The 15,369-nt window shown below is 43.7% G+C and overlaps 12 non-coding genes across 12 annotated transcripts; 11 read left to right on the top strand and 1 right to left on the bottom strand.

Moving 5' to 3' along the window:
- Positions 1-1,577: 1,577 nt before the first annotated feature.
- On the bottom strand, positions 1,578-1,650 carry trnaf-gaa (transfer RNA phenylalanine (anticodon GAA)). The gene has a single exon. It is a non-coding gene; the product is annotated as a tRNA-Phe (tRNA).
- Positions 1,651-6,091: 4,441 nt separating this feature from the next.
- Positions 6,092-6,163, top strand: trnaa-agc (transfer RNA alanine (anticodon AGC)). The gene has a single exon. It is a non-coding gene; the product is annotated as a tRNA-Ala (tRNA).
- A 399-nt stretch (positions 6,164-6,562) lies between these two features.
- trnas-uga (transfer RNA serine (anticodon UGA)) lies at positions 6,563-6,644 on the top strand. The gene has a single exon. It is a non-coding gene; the product is annotated as a tRNA-Ser (tRNA).
- A 400-nt stretch (positions 6,645-7,044) lies between these two features.
- On the top strand, positions 7,045-7,116 carry trnam-cau (transfer RNA methionine (anticodon CAU)). The gene has a single exon. It is a non-coding gene; the product is annotated as a tRNA-Met (tRNA).
- A 1,551-nt stretch (positions 7,117-8,667) lies between these two features.
- trnae-cuc (transfer RNA glutamic acid (anticodon CUC)) lies at positions 8,668-8,739 on the top strand. Its single transcript has one exon. It is a non-coding gene; the product is annotated as a tRNA-Glu (tRNA).
- A 738-nt stretch (positions 8,740-9,477) lies between these two features.
- Positions 9,478-9,549, top strand: trnaa-agc (transfer RNA alanine (anticodon AGC)). Its single transcript has one exon. It is a non-coding gene; the product is annotated as a tRNA-Ala (tRNA).
- Positions 9,550-9,948: 399 nt separating this feature from the next.
- On the top strand, positions 9,949-10,030 carry trnas-uga (transfer RNA serine (anticodon UGA)). Its single transcript has one exon. It is a non-coding gene; the product is annotated as a tRNA-Ser (tRNA).
- A 400-nt stretch (positions 10,031-10,430) lies between these two features.
- On the top strand, positions 10,431-10,502 carry trnam-cau (transfer RNA methionine (anticodon CAU)). The gene has a single exon. It is a non-coding gene; the product is annotated as a tRNA-Met (tRNA).
- Positions 10,503-12,059: 1,557 nt separating this feature from the next.
- Positions 12,060-12,131, top strand: trnae-cuc (transfer RNA glutamic acid (anticodon CUC)). Its single transcript has one exon. It is a non-coding gene; the product is annotated as a tRNA-Glu (tRNA).
- A 738-nt stretch (positions 12,132-12,869) lies between these two features.
- trnaa-agc (transfer RNA alanine (anticodon AGC)) lies at positions 12,870-12,941 on the top strand. Its single transcript has one exon. It is a non-coding gene; the product is annotated as a tRNA-Ala (tRNA).
- A 399-nt stretch (positions 12,942-13,340) lies between these two features.
- On the top strand, positions 13,341-13,422 carry trnas-uga (transfer RNA serine (anticodon UGA)). The gene has a single exon. It is a non-coding gene; the product is annotated as a tRNA-Ser (tRNA).
- Positions 13,423-13,822: 400 nt separating this feature from the next.
- trnak-cuu (transfer RNA lysine (anticodon CUU)) lies at positions 13,823-13,894 on the top strand. Its single transcript has one exon. It is a non-coding gene; the product is annotated as a tRNA-Lys (tRNA).
- The last annotated feature ends 1,475 nt before the right edge of the window (positions 13,895-15,369 follow it).

The raw sequence follows: 15,369 nt of genomic DNA, 5'->3' as shown, positions 1-15,369 counted from the left end.
AACAGTCTGCAGTGCCCTGTGAATTTCAGTCCATTATTTTTGAGCAACAGCACAGCCCCAAAACACCTGATAGTGGTTTGCCTGCTGGGTTCTCCAGCAGTTAGCATTTCCTTGTGAATAATGGGCACTTTGACATGGTGTGGTGAAAAAACATATTTTTCCCCTTCAGGCATGTGATTTTGTGGTCTTCCTCAGGGCTGTTCCCACATTTCCACACTCTTGGTCAGACAAAACCAGGTTCACTTCTCGTTCCCATTGGTTTAGAATATACTTAGCAGAACGTTGTCCAGATTACCAATGCATTGAGATCATTTAGAAATGATTCCCCTCGCAAGTTCTGATTGATTGGCTTCAACAAAGATTACTGTCAGAGGATTATAGTGGTCATTTCTTTGTTTCATTTCTTGCTTATAATAAGTCCTATAAAAGTCCTGTCTCTCCAAGTCAAAGGATTCCTTCAACACATCAATGCTTTTCATTTGATTTTCTTTTGCAATGCGGTGAAACGTTTACGCCTTTTGTAATCCAGGCGTTGAATCATAAGCTTGGTCATAAGAAAACCAGCTCCAGATTTTAACAGCTTTGTTTAGTTTGTATGCTTTGGTTGGCTCCTTTCAGGGGGTAAGCACAGATTTTACCCAAAGATTCTTCATGTTTCTGCACTTTTTCAAAAGAGTAACGCTACTCTCGGGGCACTCAAGGTTCCACTGAGATTTGAACTCGGATCGCTGGATTCAAAGTGTGCTAACCATTACACCATGGAACCGCAGACTGCTCCTTGGAAGGATAACGGTGATCCAAAGCTACAAGTCTTTACATCAATCATCCCTTGCCCAAAAAATGAGAAACAAGGAGTGCAAACAGTGCAAACAATCTTGATGTGCAGCAATACTTTTCCCTCTCTTAATGCAAAGTGTAGCAGCAGTAAACTTGAGGGAGAAAGGTATGGGTTTGAGGGCTCTTCTTGTGGGCTTTACTGTCCTTGTAAATATTTTTCATAGACAAAAGAGTAGGCATTTCCTGTTAACTAAACAGGCCCTTTGACCAAGGAAGCCCCAGCGCCGTAATGATTTCCTGGTTTCCTTACATAATTACATACAGTGGTTACTTCTGGGATTGTATTTCTTGCTTGCTCTGGCAAGGTGAGCAGTCGTCCCTGGGTAACACCTCTAATTGCAATTAGAAATGAAGAAAAACTCTGGATTCAGAGCGCTAGCTGCTATACCGTTGAACCACACCTTTCTACAGGATGTCCTGTTTTGAAAATAAGTATGACATTTGATCATTGGGCTATATCAAAGAGAGCAGCATTGAAGTACGCAAACTTCTGCTTCATGGTTTCATTGTGTGGTGGTCATCACATCTGCCCTACACGCAGAAGGTCTTGGGTACAACATTCAGCAAAACCAAACATGTTACCAAACATGTTCATGCTAACAATGTTCCAACGAAAGCATGCTGTTTATGTTTTATAGATCCTTTCCAGGCCATTTATGTCCTGATCTCGCAAAATATTAAATAGACCCAGCGTTCCTATTTATTGTATTTTTGAGCAAAGACTAACATTCAGGTACACCTGCCGAAACCCGGGATTGAACCAGGGACCTTTAGATCTTCAGTCTAACGCTCTCCCAACTGAGCTATTTCGGCTAATTTTTCAGCAAATTAGGCAAGGGAGCGAAACGTGTGGCATAAAGTAGCGAGAAAATGAACTATTTCTGTGTGTCCTTTTTTCTTTTCTTTCGATTAAACACTCTACACTCTTGGTCAGACAAAACCAGGTTCACTTCTCGTTCCCATTGGTTTATCTTCTTTACCATGAAATCAACTCTTACCTTCTCAAAGCCTTCCCATATGGTCTAGCGGTTAGGATTCCTGGCACTCATCCAGGGGCCAGCCGTGGATAGTGGGCGTAGAGCGCCAGCCAATCAGAATGAGCCTGTGTGCCATGTGCCACTGTGATGAAGGCCAACCAATCAGAATGCAGAGATTCGTGTTCGTTCACAAATTCATCTCAAGAAACCAGAGTTCAATTCCTGCTGTGCCCAGAAGAAGAGGAACGTTTCAAAGGATCAAAACATTAAATGTATAAAGTTTATGAGTTGGTGTGTCAGTTTGCACTTGTTAAAAGGTCAGATCATGAGAAGGACTCACATGCAGCTGCTGGTACTGATTTGCAATTTTAATAAAATCACAAATTGATCACAAATAGTGATTTCTGCTTCACCTTAAGAGATTTACCCACGTCACACCTTCTGCATAAATAAACTTGGAGTGGGTCAGAAAACTCCAGGTGTTTAGTCCGCAGGGGTCAGAGGTCACACTATCACATCTCTAACACTGCAGCACTGAACTGTACTATTGTGTTCAGTTTATGTTCTGCAGAGAAATAAAACAATGACTCATATTGTTAATGATATGATATCTCAATCATTTAAAGAATATTGTTGTATTGTTATATTGGAAAGAAAACACAAAAAAACATGTACTTTTAAGAATATTTATTGACAGGGAAAATACCAGAAATATTAAGTTTAATTTATTTACACTTCAGACAGCATTCATTACTTGACAGTAGTATTTACATTAAATATACAGATATATACAGTCCAGGGAAGTATGTGTGGATGTGAGGACTGTGCGGGGCCTGCTTCAGCACCAGTTTGCAGAACCTGCACGTTCTCCCTGGGGCAGAACCTGCACGTTCTCCCTGGGGCAGAACCTGCACGTTCTCCCTGGGGCAGGTGACTCCTCTCTCTTCCTCTTCTGTTGCTTCCTTTCCTCCTCTCTCTGTCTTGTGGCCTCCAGCTCCCTCTGGAAGAACTCTGTGTCCACAATGTCCTTAAAGGTGGTGTTTCTTCAGGGCTGCTGCTCAGGGCGTCCTGAGAAAGAGACGGTGATGGTCAGAGCTGTAGGAGACGAGGTGATGGTCGTGGTGACGACAGTTGTCGTGGTGACGACAGGCAGAGTTGTGGTGCTGCCAGAGTGTCTGTGTTTGCTCCAGCTTTTTCGGGCTGATGTTGAGTGAAGATGATGCATTTAATAATTTGATGTGATGATGATGTAATGACAAATATGTAGTTTTGTGGTCGGGTGTAGCGCGCTGTTGGCTGATTGGCTCAGGGGCAGTGGAGGGGGAGGCGGCCTGTTGTGACGACTGCGGCTGAAGCTTCACTGGAGGAGGAACTACAGAACAAAACAGATGAATGTTTTAGTGATAAGCAACACGTGTGCACATGAAATACAACACATGACACACATTTAGAACCACTGCACTGGCTGTGAAACTACAGTCAGCATGAAGCATTCATCTGTTCACTCTGTGATGGTTTGACTGAGACAGACACAGACACACATGGAGCATGAAGCATTCATCTGTTCACTCTGTGATGGTTTGACTGAGACAGACACAGACACACATGGAGCATGAAGCATTCATCTGTTCACTCTGTGATGGTTTGACTGAGACAGACACAGACACACATGGAGCATGAAGCATTCATCTGTTCACTCTGTGATGGTTTGACTGAGACAGACACAGACACACATGGAGCTCACTCACTTTGGGTTGTCTCTTCTCCAGGAGCATCAGATGCAGAATGTGTGGGACGAGCTGCATCTGAAACAACCAAAACACCACAATATAGGTTTATGTTTGTTTAGATTATTCTATTAAAATGTCAGACCTGGAGCTGAAGTACTTCCAGACTCGGGCAGAACAAACCTCAGCTCCTGTGGAAGTGGCACTGGAGGCTTAAGGGGCAGCACATCTGCAGCAGCTGAAGAGAGGAAAGAAATATATGATACGTTTGATCAACTTTGATCTTACAGTGAATAAGCAACAAGTAAAAGCTCTTACATCCTGTGGTTCCTCCAGAACAGTTGCTGTAAGAGAAGAAGAAGAATAATGAGTCATATTTAGCTGTTAGTAACAACGCACACTTACATTTGACCTGTTGTTTATATCATAAGTAAGTTTATATTGCTGTTTTATTTAGCAATGTTAGTGTGAATGAGCAGAAGAAGCTCTCACTCATTCATATTGAACACCAGATAATATGACTTACTCTCATCACAGGTGCATGAATTCAGAGCAGGACCTGAACAGGGTCAGGAACAACTGAACTCATGCACAGGACAGAACGTGTCCCAAAGTGTCTTTCATGGCAGGACATCTGTGTGTGAACTTCTGTAAACCTGAGGATGATGGAGCTCAGCAGCGACTGGTGCAGACACGGCTGGAATAAAAGACAAACCTTTTTAACACATGATAAATCCAAAATGGAGCTTAAGCGTTACAGACACATTACACACATCCACGTGTTGTTTGGACGGAGATGCTGAGCATTGTCCTCTCCAGCGCGTCCTCTTCAGCCACTACTAAAGGAAAAGACATGAAATGAAACAGAAGTGACTGCTCCTCTACACGGTGTGACTCTGTGTGACTCCACACAAACCAAGAACACATGATTTATGTAGTTATACTCACCCAAGGGCTCACGAGGAGAGGTGGTGGGGACACGAGTGGGTGGAAAAGAGGACAGGGCAGAGGAGGACAGGAGAGAGGAGGACAGGACAGAGGAGGACAGGGCAGAGGAGGACGGGGCAGAGGACAGGACAGAGGAGGATGGGGCAGAGGAGGACAGGAGGAATTGTTGAGTCATTCATATGGATTTTGGCTCTTGTTTACAGTCTGTTGCTAGGTAACAGTTGTGGAATGTCCTCCACATTAACATGAAGTGAAGGCATTTCCCCCATTGTGGGAAAAAGTCTCTCTTACTTGTGATGAATTGTTGAAGCTACAACTACTTTTATGCACAATAAGAGACAACACAACACACAGATCACGTAATATTGCACCTTATATAAAACTGCACAACTGCAAACCTTTAAATGTAATAAACTTTAACTTCACAGGGCTGAATATCACACAAAACTGACAGAAAAGTCGCGTTTAGTTGTTCAACAGAGACATGGAAGTAGCAGTGACTTTATGTGACTAAAAACACAGTTTCAAAAGTGCAAAACACAAGACGAACTTTACCTGAAAACGTCTTCAAATGCCCGTTATAAATGCCACAAAATACGAGTGTTCTGGGGCAGTAAAATGTCCATAAGAAGGTGAAAACAGGAGCAGATCTAGTGCTAAACTTGTCCAGGTCGCACTGAATGAATGACGTCACTCTGCATTCAAACATGGCGCGCTCTCGCCACAGCGCCGCCGCTGGCCAAAAGTATATTACATCCGTAGTGGTTTAACACTACCATAGGAAATGAATGGGATTCTGTTTAGGGCTGTTTAGCTAAAGAATCCAGGTGGCCCGGGTTCAACTCCCGGTATGGGAATATCTAGTCTGTCCTGCTGGAACACTTGTAGCTGCATTATGTACAAGACTCGCTGTGGTTACGAGTACATTCAAGCTGGACGGAGGTGAAGAGAGGCATAGCAACATGGTATCGATTTGGGCGCAGCATGCGAAAATTCGTAATCAACCTTTAGCTTTTCTATGCATCTATAGACTAGCAGGTTGGTTGGTGTTTCTTTTTGGAGCATTTCTCTTAGACAAAGTGGGTCAGCGGTAGAGCGCATACTTTGCTTCATTTGGGATCAGTCATGTTTTCCAGCAATTCTTGACTGGACAAGCATATCTTGATTTTTTTTTATTGGTCTCACGCTTTCACTGTAATTTTCCAAAGATGCAGTATTGTGGTGGCCAGGTGGTCAAGCTGATGGGCAAGAAATCCATTGGCATTGCTTCATATTTCTTAGAACCCTGCTGGAAACATACCTTTCTCTTCCCCCTGACCAGCAAAGGATGCCACCTGCTTAACAGTGCTTGATTTGTAAATATATAGGTACAGGAACACTTGTGGACTGGGTGATCAGGCCAAAAAAGTTACTGTAACACACAAAAAGTGACGCACATGTAAGTAAAGTAACAATGGGACAAACCTTTGTGTCACAACCAGTCAAATTGGAATTTAAAAAAAAAATCAAGAATTGAATTGTCTATCTGGTCACTGTTTCTGTTCTTTCTATTCTATCTGTTCTGTTTTTGTCCATTCTATCATTTAAGGCATTGTTACGGAAGGGGATGTAGCTCAGTGGTAGAGCGCATGCTTAGCATGTATGAGGTCCTGGGTTCAATTCCCAGCATCTCCAGGCGACACTGTAGTCTTTGCTAATTGCCAGATTACACTGCAGTGAATTTTAGAGACCTTCACTGAAATATTTCAAATCAGCACATGTGGTGATTCAGTGCAAGCTCCCAGTCCCGCATTACCTTTGAACCTTGCAGCACTTATAAAATTCAAACAATATTATTTCATCCATCCACACTACCTGCAGGAAGGTGAGACAAAGTGGCCCATTCAGGCAGCCTGGGCGACATTCCCAACTTCCAGTATAGGTATGTCTCTCCAAACCTGAGCTTAGAATGCTTAGTAAAACATGCTGTCTCCATGAATTCATGGAGAGTTAAATCTGGTAATGTAATTGCGCTAGTTTCAGAAAATAATGTGGGTAATTTTCACTTTCTTAAACACAGTTTAAAGGTGTCTTGTTGTTGTGGCCGAGAGGTTAAGGCGATGGACTTGAAATCCATTGGGGTTTCCCCGCGCAGGTTAGATTCCTGTCAGCAACGTGTGTTTAGCAGCACAGATTTTGAGATTTCGTTCTATTCTATAAACCAGCATGTTTGGTGATGTTTAATTTCGGAGCCATTCTTTCAGAACGAGGGCATGTATGAAATCCTTGTTTCAATCCCCTGCATCTCCATTCAATATTCTGTTGATGGCACAAAGTGAAAAGTGTTGACTCCAGGTCTTGCTTGGAAAATAATCATGACAGGCAAGAGATGGTTATGTAGCTCAGTGTTAGAGCGAAGTCTTTCGTAGCAAGATCCCAGTTCCACATTCCTTTAAAATTAGATTTCATATTTTGAAGCAATTTGAGTCTATTAGACGTATACAGCCCCATGGGCATTACGCACTGGCCTCTTGAACCAGGGATTGTGGGTTTGAGTCCCATGATCATAGCCATTCAGCAGAGTGGCGCAGCGGAAGCGTGCTGGGCCCATAACCCAGAGGTCGATGGATCGAAACCATCCTCTGCTAGATTTTTTTTACTTGCATTATTGCCATTGTCAATCCAAATTAACCAAGCTAGTCAGTAATGTGTTGGATGATGGAAGCCGATCTTCAGCGCAAGCTCCCAGTTCCACATTTGCTTTGAATCTAGCAGCACATTTCTTTTTTCCATCCTATATTGTTATTTCTTTTTTGGGGAAAAGGATAGCCGAGTAGTGAAAGAAGATGTAGGTCAAAAAAGACCCATGAATAGACATTTTGAAGCAATTTGAGTCTATTATGGGTACATAACCCCATAAGCAATATGCACAGGATACTAGCCTCCAAAATCCGGGATTGTGGATTTCAGGTCCATGGTCTAATAGGCTGAGCCACAAGGAAAATACTAATCACTAGACTTGTTGCACGTGGAATGGGCTTATATCTATTACATACAGAACTGTTCCTTAACTCTCAAGCATCAATGAGGCCTTCTTTATACGTCATAAGGCGCTGGTACAGCTAGCAGCCCGGTGTAAACGCTCTCTCTTTTTTCTCACACTTATTGTGCTTTATCTCCTATATTTTGTAAATATAGTTAGTATATTTTTTCTATTTTACTGTAGGATAGGGACACGCGCTGGAATCGTTTTTAATTCAACTGTTTTTGACTTTATTCGGCTGGATTGAGTGTTTTCGTCGTGTCGTGGCGATGTGTCTTGGCTCTGAGTCCCCCGGCTCCGGCCCCGCCCCCCGGCCGGCGCCGTACCGCGTTTACACAAAGGAGGAACTAATGAAACTGCGGAGAACAGTCGTCTTACCTGGAGATCGTCACGTTATCCCGGCGGACATCCTAAGGAAAACGCAACGAAGCAGACGGGCTGGACGTAAACTCCGAGAGAAGAGAGGGACAAACAGGAAGTCGGTTCCCGCCGTAGTCATGGGTAACGTGAGGTCCCTTCAAAATAAAATGACGAAAATAGCGAGCCTCATGCGGTCCCAGAGGATTTATAGGGACAGCAGTGTCTTGATTTTCACAGAGACCTGGTTAACAGCAGAAATGCCAGACTCTATTGTAGGTTTGGACAATTTTCATCTGCTGCGGGCGGACAGAACGAGAGAATGCGGGAAGAAAAGATATATTATCTGCCCCGGGAGTTCTCACATGTGATTTTGATCGCAGTCTATGTGGCCCCGTCTGCCAATGCTCAATATGCTTGTGAAGCACTGCTCTCCTGCACTTGTAGGCTGCAAACACAGCACCCACAGGCTCTCTCCCTCGTCTCTGGTGACTTTAACCACGCTTCTCCCTCTTCTGTTCTACCATCATACAACCAGTATGTTACCTGCCCCACCAGAAACAATAGAACATTGGACTTGTTTTTTGCCAACACCAAGGAGGCTTATTCCTCTTTCCCCCTCCCCCCCTGGGCAGCTCGGACCACAACCTTGTACATCTGGGGCCTGTGTATGAACCCATCGTGCCCATGTGGGACAATAAAGGAATATCTTATCTGATCTGATCTGATCTGATCTGATCTGATCTTATCTTATCTTATCTTATTTACCGTTAAATCAACTCTTACCTTCTTAAATCCTTCCCATATGGTCTAGCGGTTAGGATTCCTGGCTCTCATCCAGGTGGCCCGGGTTCAACTCCCGGTATGGGAATATCTAGTCTGTCCTGCTGGAACACTTGTAGCTGCATTATGTACAAGACTCGCTGTGGTTACGAGTACATTCAAGCTGGACGGAGGTGAAGAGAGGCATAGAAACATGGTTTGGGCGCAGCATGCGAAAATTTGTAATCAACCTTTAGCTTTTCTATGCATCTATAGACTAGCAGGTTGGTTGGTGTTTCTTTTTGGAGCATTTCTCTTAGACAAAGTGGGTCAGCGGTAGAGCGCATACTTTGCTTCATTTGGGATCAGTCATGTTTTCCAGCAATTCTTGACTGGACAAGCATATCTTGATTTTTTTTTATTGGTCTCACGCTTTCACTGTAATTTTCCAAAGATGCAGTATTGTGGTGGCCAGGTGGTCAAGCTGATGGGCAAGAAATCCATTGGCATTGCTTCATATTTCTTAGAACCCTGCTGGAAACATACCTTTCTCTTCCCCCTGACCAGCAAAGGATGCCACCTGCTTAACAGTGCTTGATTTGTAAATATATAGGTACAGGAACACTTGTGGACTGGGTGATCAGGCCAAAAAAGTTACTGTAACACACAAAAAGTGACGCACATGTAAGTAAAGTAACAATGGGACAAACCTTTGTGTCACAACCAGTCAAATTGGAATTTAAAAAAAAATCAAGAATTGAATTGTCTATCTGGTCACTGTTTCTGTTCTTTCTATTCTATCTGTTCTGTTTTTGTCCATTCTATCATTTAAGGCATTGTTACGGAAGGGGATGTAGCTCAGTGGTAGAGCGCATGCTTAGCATGTATGAGGTCCTGGGTTCAATTCCCAGCATCTCCAGGCGACACTGTAGTCTTTGCTAATTGCCAGATTACACTGCATTGAATTTTAGAGACCTTCACTGAAATATTTCAAATCAGCACATGTGGTGATTCAGTGCAAGCTCCCAGTCCCGCATTACCTTTGAACCTTGCAGCACTTATAAAATTCAAACAATATTATTTCATCCATCCACACTACCTGCAGGAAGGTGAGACAAAGTGGCCCATTCAGGCAGCCTGGGCGACATTCCCAACTTCCAGTATAGGTATGTCTCTCCAAACCTGAGCTTAGAATGCTTAGTAAAACATGCTGTCTCCATGAATTCATGGAGAGTTAAATCTGGTAATGTAATTGCGCTAGTTTCAGAAAATAATGTGGGTAATTTTCACTTTCTTAAACACAGTTTAAAGGTGTCTTGTTGTTGTGGCCGAGAGGTTAAGGCGATGGACTTGAAATCCATTGGGGTTTCCCCGCGCAGGTTAGATTCCTGTCAGCAACGTGTGTTTAGCAGCACAGATTTTGAGATTTCGTTCTATTCTATAAACCAGCATGTTTGGTGATGTTTAATTTCGGAGCCATTCTTTCAGAACGAGGGCATGTATGAAATCCTTGTTTCAATCCCCTGCATCTCCATTCAATATTCTGTTGATGGCACAAAGTGAAAAGTGTTGACTCCAGGTCTTGCTTGGAAAATAATCATGACAGGCAAGAGATGGTTATGTAGCTCAGTGTTAGAGCGAAGTCTTTCGTAGCAAGATCCCAGTTCCACATTCCTTTAAAATTAGATTTCATATTTTGAAGCAATTTGAGTCTATTAGACGTATACAGCCCCATGGGCATTACGCACTGGCCTCTTGAACCAGGGATTGTGGGTTTGAGTCCCATGATCATAGCCATTCAGCAGAGTGGCGCAGCGGAAGCGTGCTGGGCCCATAACCCAGAGGTCGATGGATCGAAACCATCCTCTGCTAGATTTTTTTTACTTGCATTATTGCCATTGTCAATCCAAATTAACCAAGCTAGTCAGTAATGTGTTGGATGATGGAAGCCGATCTTCAGCGCAAGCTCCCAGTTCCACATTTGCTTTGAATCTAGCAGCACATTTCTTTTTTCCATCCTATATTGTTATTTCTTTTTTGGGGAAAAGGATAGCCGAGTAGTGAAAGAAGATGTAGGTCAAAAAAGACCCATGAATAGACATTTTGAAGCAATTTGAGTCTATTATGGGTACATAACCCCATAAGCAATATGCACAGGATACTAGCCTCCAAAATCCGGGATTGTGGATTTCAGGTCCATGGTCTAATAGGCTGAGCCACAAGGAAAATACTAATCACTAGACTTGTTGCACGTGGAATGGGCTTATATCTATTACATACAGAACTGTTCCTTAACTCTCAAGCATCAATGAGGCCTTCTTTATACGTCATAAGGCGCTGGTACAGCTAGCAGCCCGGTGTAAACGCTCTCTCTTTTTTCTCACACTTATTGTGCTTTATCTCCTATATTTTGTAAATATAGTTAGTATATTTTTTCTATTTTACTGTAGGATAGGGACACGCGCTGGAATCGTTTTTAATTCAACTGTTTTTGACTTTATTCGGCTGGATTGAGTGTTTTCATCGTGTCGTGGCGATGTGTCTTGGCTCTGAGTCCCCCGGCTCCGGCCCCGCCCCCCGGCCGGCGCCGTACCGCGTTTACACAAAGGAGGAACTAATGAAACTGCGGAGAACAGTCGTCTTACCTGGAGATCGTCACGTTATCCCGGCGGACATCCTAAGGAAAACGCAACGAAGCAGACGGGCTGGACGTAAACTCCGAGAGAAGAGAGGGACAAACAGGAAGTCGGTTCCCGCCGTAGTCATGGGTAACGTGAGGTCCCTTCAAAATAAAATGACGAAAATAGCGAGCCTCATGCGGTCCCAGAGGATTTATAGGGACAGCAGTGTCTTGATTTTCACAGAGACCTGGTTAACAGCAGAAATGCCAGACTCTATTGTAGGTTTGGACAATTTTCATCTGCTGCGGGCGGACAGAACGAGAGAATGCGGGAAGAAAAGATATATTATCTGCCCCGGGAGTTCTCACATGTGATTTTGATCGCAGTCTATGTGGCCCCGTCTGCCAATGCTCAATATGCTTGTGAAGCACTGCTCTCCTGCACTTGTAGGCTGCAAACACAGCACCCACAGGCTCTCTCCCTCGTCTCTGGTGACTTTAACCACGCTTCTCCCTCTTCTGTTCTACCATCATACAACCAGTATGTTACCTGCCCCACCAGAAACAATAGAACATTGGACTTGTTTTTTTGCCAACACCAAGGAGGCTTATTCCTCTTTCCCCCTCCCCCCCTGGGCAGCTCGGACCACAACCTTGTACATCTGGGGCCTGTGTATGAACCCATCGTGCCCATGTGGGACAATAAAGGAATATCTTATCTGATCTGATCTGATCTGATCTGATCTGATCTGATCTTATCTTATCTTATCTTATTTACCGTTAAATCAACTCTTACCTTCTTAAATCCTTCCCATATGGTCTAGCGGTTAGGATTCCTGGCTCTCATCCAGGTGGCCCGGGTTCAACTCCCGGTATGGGAATATCTAGTCTGTCCTGCTGGAACACTTGTAGCTGCATTATGTACAAGACTCGCTGTGGTTACGAGTACATTCAAGCTGGACGGAGGTGAAGAGAGGCATAGAAACATGGTTTGGGCGCAGCATGCGAAAATTTGTAATCAACCTTTAGCTTTTCTATGCATCTATAGACTAGCAGGTTGGTTGGTGTTTCTTTTTGGAGCATTTCTCTTAGACAAAGTGGGTCAGCGGTAGAGCGCATACTTTGCTTCATTTGGGATCAGTCATGTTTTCCAGCAATTCTTGACTGGACAAGCATATCTTGATTTTTTTTTATTGGTCTCACGCTTTCACTGTAATTTTCCAAAGATGCAGTATTGTGGTGGCCAGGTGGTCAAGCTGATGGGCAAGAAATCCATTGGCATTGCTTCATATTTCTTAGAACCCTGCTGGAAACATACCTTTCTCTTCCCCCTGACCAGCAAAGGATGCCACCTGCTTAACAGTGCTTGATTTGTAAATATATAGGTACAGGAACACTTGTGGACTGGGTGATCAGGCCAAAAAAGTTACTGTAACACACAAAAAGTGACGCACATGTAAGTAAAGTAACAATGGGACAAACCTTTGTGTCACAACCAGTCAAATTGGAATTTAAAAAAAAATCAAGAATTGAATTGTCTATCTGGTCACTGTTTCTGTTGTTTCTATTCTATCTGTTCTGTTTTTGTCCATTCTATCATTTAAGGCATTGTTACGGAAGGGGATGTAGCTCAGTGGTAGAGCGCATGCTTAGCATGTATGAGGTCCTGGGTTCAATTCCCAGCATCTCCAGGCGACACTGTAGTCTTTGCTAATTGCCAGATTACACTGCATTGAATTTTAGAGACCTTCACTGAAATATTTCAAATCAGCACATGTGGTGATTCAGTGCAAGCTCCCAGTCCCGCATTACCTTTGAACCTTGCAGCACTTATAAAATTCAAACAATATTATTTCATCCATCCACACTACCTGCAGGAAGGTGAGACAAAGTGGCCCATTCAGGCAGCCTGGGCGACATTCCCAACTTCCAGTATAGGTATGTCTCGCCAAACCTGAGCTTAGAATGCTTAGTAAAACATGCTGTCTCCATGAATTCATGGAGAGTTAAATCTGGTAATGTAATTGCGCTAGTTTCAGAAAATAATGTGGGTAATTTCAACTTTCTTAAACACAGTTTAAAGGTGTCTTGTTGTTGTGGCCGAGAGGTTAAGGCGATGGACTTGAAATCCATTGGGGTTTCCCCGCGCAGGTTCGATTCCTGTCAGCAACGTGTGTTTAGCAGCACAGATTTTGAGATTTCGTTCTATTCTATAAACCAGCATGTTTGGTGATGTTTAATTTCGGAGCCATTCTTTCAGAACGAGGGCATGTATGAAATCCTTGTTTCAATCCCCTGCATCTCCATTCAATATTCTGTTGATGGCACAAAGTGAAAAGTGTTGACTCCAGGTCTTGCTTGGAAAATAATCATGACAGGCAAGAGATGGTTATGTAGCTCAGTGTTAGAGCACAGTCTTTCGTAGCAAGATCCCAGTTCCACATTCCTTTAAAATTAGATTTCATATTTTGAAGCAATTTGAGTCTATTAGACGTATACAGCCCCATGGGCATTACGCACTGGCCTCTTGAACCAGGGATTGTGGGTTTGAGTCCCATGATCATAGCCATTCAGCAGAGTGGCGCAGCGGAAGCGTGCTGGGCCCTTAACCCAGAGGACGATGGATCGAAACCATCCTCTGCTAGATTTTTTTTACTTGCATTATTGCGATTGTCAATCCAAATGAACCAAGCTAGTCAGTAATGTGTTGGATGATGGAAGCCGATCTTCAGCGCAAGCTCCCAGTTCCACATTTGCTTTGAATCTAGCAGCACATTTCTTTTTTCCATCCTACATTGTTATTTCTTTTTTGGGGAAAAGGATAGCTGAGTAGTGAAAGAAGATGTAGGTAAAAAAAGACCCATGATTAGACATTTTGAAGCAATTTGAGTCTATTATGGGTACATAACCCCATAAGCAATATGCACAGGATACTAGCCTCCAAAATCCGGGATTGTGGATTTCAGGTCCATGGTCTAATAGGCTGAGCCACAAGGAAAATACTAATCACTAGACTTGTTGCACGTGGAATGGGCTTATATCTATGACATACAGAACTGTTCCTTAACTCTCAAGCATCAATGAGGCCTTCTTTATACGTCATAAGGCGCTGGTACAGCTAGCAGCCCGGTGTAAACGCTCTCTCTTTTTTCTCACACTTATTGTGCTTTATCTCCTATATTTTGTAAATATAGTTAGTATATTTTTTCTATTTTACTGTAGGATAGGGACACGCGCTGGAATCGTTTTTAATTCAACTGTTTTTGACTTTATTCGGCTGGATTGAGTGTTTTCGTCGTGTCGTGGCGATGTGTCTTGGCTCTGAGTCCCCCGGCTCCGGCCCCGCCCCCCGGCCGGCGCCGTACCGCGTTTACACAAAGGAGGAACTAATGAAACTGCGGAGAACAGTCGTCTTACCTGGAGATCGTCACGTTATCCCGGCGGACATCCTAAGGAAAACGCAACGAAGCAGACGGGCTGGACGTAAACTCCGAGAGAAGAGAGGGACAAACAGGAAGTCGGTTCCCGCCGTAGTCATGGGTAACGTGAGGTCCCTTCAAAATAAAATGACGGAAATAGCGAGCCTCATGCGGTCCCAGAGGATTTATAGGGACAGCAGTGTCTTGATTTTCACAGAGACCTGGTTAACAGCAGAAATGCCAGACTCTATTGTAGGTTTGGACAATTTTCATCTGCTGCGGGCGGACAGAACGAGAGAATGCGGGAAGAAAAGATATGTTATCTGCCCCGGGAGTTCTCACATGTGATTTTGATCGCAGTCTATGTGGCCCCGTCTGCCAATGCTGAATATGCTTGTGAAGCACTGCTCTCCTGCACTTGTAGGCTGCAAACACAGCACCCACAGGCTCTCTCCCTCGTCTCTGGTGACTTTAACCACGCTTCTCCCTCTTCTGTTCTACCATCATACACCCAGTATGTTACCTGCCCCACCAGAAACAATAGAACATTGGACTTGTTTTTTGCCAACACCAAGGAGGCTTATTCCTCTTTCCCCCTCCCCCCCCTGGGCAGCTCGGACCACAACCTTGTACATCTGGGGCCTGTGTATGAACCCATCGTGCCCATGTGGGACAATAAAGGAATATCTTATCTGATCTG

This window comes from Eucyclogobius newberryi, unplaced genomic scaffold, assembly GCF_026437365.1.
Source record: "Eucyclogobius newberryi isolate DKJ021-1_F unplaced genomic scaffold, fEucNew1.0.hap1 SCAF_103, whole genome shotgun sequence".
Lineage (NCBI taxonomy): Eukaryota > Metazoa > Chordata > Actinopteri > Gobiiformes > Gobiidae > Eucyclogobius > Eucyclogobius newberryi.
This window is presented reverse-complemented; position numbering and strand designations above follow the sequence as displayed.